This window comes from Austrofundulus limnaeus, unplaced genomic scaffold (assembly GCF_001266775.1).
Source record: "Austrofundulus limnaeus strain Quisiro unplaced genomic scaffold, Austrofundulus_limnaeus-1.0 Scaffold213, whole genome shotgun sequence".
Classification (NCBI taxonomy): domain Eukaryota; kingdom Metazoa; phylum Chordata; class Actinopteri; order Cyprinodontiformes; family Rivulidae; genus Austrofundulus; species Austrofundulus limnaeus.
The window spans coordinates 66,420-68,618 of NW_013952615.1; the positions used below are offsets into that span (position 1 = coordinate 66,420).

The 2,199-nt window shown below is 42.0% G+C and overlaps 1 protein-coding gene across 1 annotated transcript in view; it reads left to right on the top strand.

Annotated features, from left to right (window-relative positions):
• tdrd7b (tudor domain containing 7 b) overlaps positions 1-2,199 on the top strand; it is a 23,640-nt gene that overhangs the window by 4,455 nt on the left and 16,986 nt on the right. The gene's annotated exons all lie outside the window — the stretch shown is intronic.

Consider the following 2,199-nt stretch of genomic DNA (forward strand, 5'->3'; position numbering starts at 1 on the left):
TATATATATATTTCTGCAGCACGACGGCTCAGTGGTCACCACCGACGCCCCACAGCAAGAAGGTCCTGGGTTCGATTCCCGGTTTGGACCTGGGGTCTTTCTGTGTGGAGTTTGCATGTTCTCCTCCTGTTGCGTGGGTTTTCTCCGGGTACCCCGGTTTCCCCCACCCCCCAAAACCTGTACAATAGGTTGCCTTCAGGCCCAGGCCTCCCTTGAAAAAGAGATCTGAGATCTCAACTTGACTTGCCTGGTTAAATAACAGTTTAATTTTTTAGGTAATTTAATTAAAGTAGAAAACTGGGGGTTTGGTCTTAAGAGATGAATGAACCAACTGACAGGCCAAACTTTGGTCACTTTCGGGCTGAATGTGGACCGCGGGCCGCCAGTTGAATAACCCTGGTTTACACTAAAATATTTTTTACATTCATTGAATATTAAATGTCCAGGGCGTGACCTTTGTTCACTGGAATCTCAAAAAAAAGGTGTCAACTCACATGTCTCTGTGATCGAGGATCTTCACATACCATTCTTCAGATGTTTTAAGTATCACTTTACCTTTGCATAAAATCAGTACTTACTGTAGCTACCTGGCAACCTTTCGTGGCCTCTGTCCACATACTTGGTGCAGGAATGCTTTTCAGAGCTGTGACGGCGCAACAAAGCTGTGTGCGGTGCGTCCTGACAGGTGGGAGATGAACGACTGGCCTGGTTTTCCTGTGGAACATCACACACATTGTTCAGAGCTGGAGAGGTGCATCAGGTGTACAAAAACTTCAGCTTACAGCGTATCTACACACATTTGAGCTTTTTTTTTTCTTTCTTTCCTGGCTTCAGTAATCCTCTCAGGATGCTGTGATAGCGGTGCAAACATGCTAACACACAGCACAGAGGGACGCACACAGCACAGAGGGACGCACACAGAAGCAACTTTATTTTTGCACCTCTGCTAGACGGTGATGCTGCAGAATATTCTCAGAGCCGGGGGAGGAGGTGGGAGGCGGCAGTGCAGTGAGGAGGGAGAAAGAAAGGGAAGGAGGAGATGGCTGGAGGTGAAAGCAGACGGAGGGATGGTTGAATGTGAAGAAGGAGGGAGTCAGAGGGAGAAAAGGGGGAGAGGAGTGTTGAGGTTGCATTAGATCCTGTAGCAGCAGAAAGTCAGCTGCAAGAGGAGAGAGGCTGCAAATCAGCCTCCCTCCACCCTTCCTCTCAGCCTCTCCTCTGCTATTGATATTCATGCTGAGACAAACCAGAGACTGTGTGTCCATGCCGGTGAGGTGATGTCGCTCTTAGTGTTTGTGAGTGTTTCTTCTTTATATTTCTCTGCAGGTTCCTGCTTGTTTCTGCAGAATATGTGTGTTTTATGTACTGACTCGCTGCCAGAGGCTGGAGCAGAAACTGTTGATGACAAGTGAACAAACTAAAGACGGTTAAAGCTCGTGTTGCTGCTGGCAGAATAAAAAGAGTGAAAGTTCTGGAAGACAGGTTTTAGAAAATGAGTGGAGGCAGGAAATACAGCGGGAGGAAGTGCTGAAAATGCTGGAATGGAAGTGAGTAACGCCGGTTAACAGAAATATGATGTCATGCTAAAAGCAAATGATGCAACATGGTAGTGATGAGGCACAGTGACTTTTACATGTTACATTTTTGGGGTTTGTAATTATACTTATAAACACAGAGAAGGTTAAAAACTGTATTTTTATGTCAAATATGAAAATCAGTTAATATTTTTATTTATAAAGCACATTTTAGCCCTAATTTCTAATAAAAACAACACAGCTAAACATTTTTATATCCTGTATGAATATAACTTCAACACTTCACAACATTATTTTGGACAGAATCTGTTTCAAAATAGTTCAGATTATTTAAGTGGGATTTTGAGGCATAATTGTGAACAGTTAATATCTTACCTGTTGTAGATAACTCATTGAACGTTCTCAATTTGAAGAAAGAATAACGTCTTCACAAAACCCTTCATTTCAAATGTGTTTAGTAAGTAAACTCTGTCAAATTATATTTAAATCACAAATTATTATATTATCAAGGATAGTACTTCCCAAAGGTTTTAACTTTAAGCTCATAAAATGATAATGATGGAGGCTTGTGATGTAAATATAGAAATGTCTGCAATGATCGCATTATCATTATGTCACATTAGCACCAAGCTAATATTGTTAGCTCAGGAGCTAACTATATATA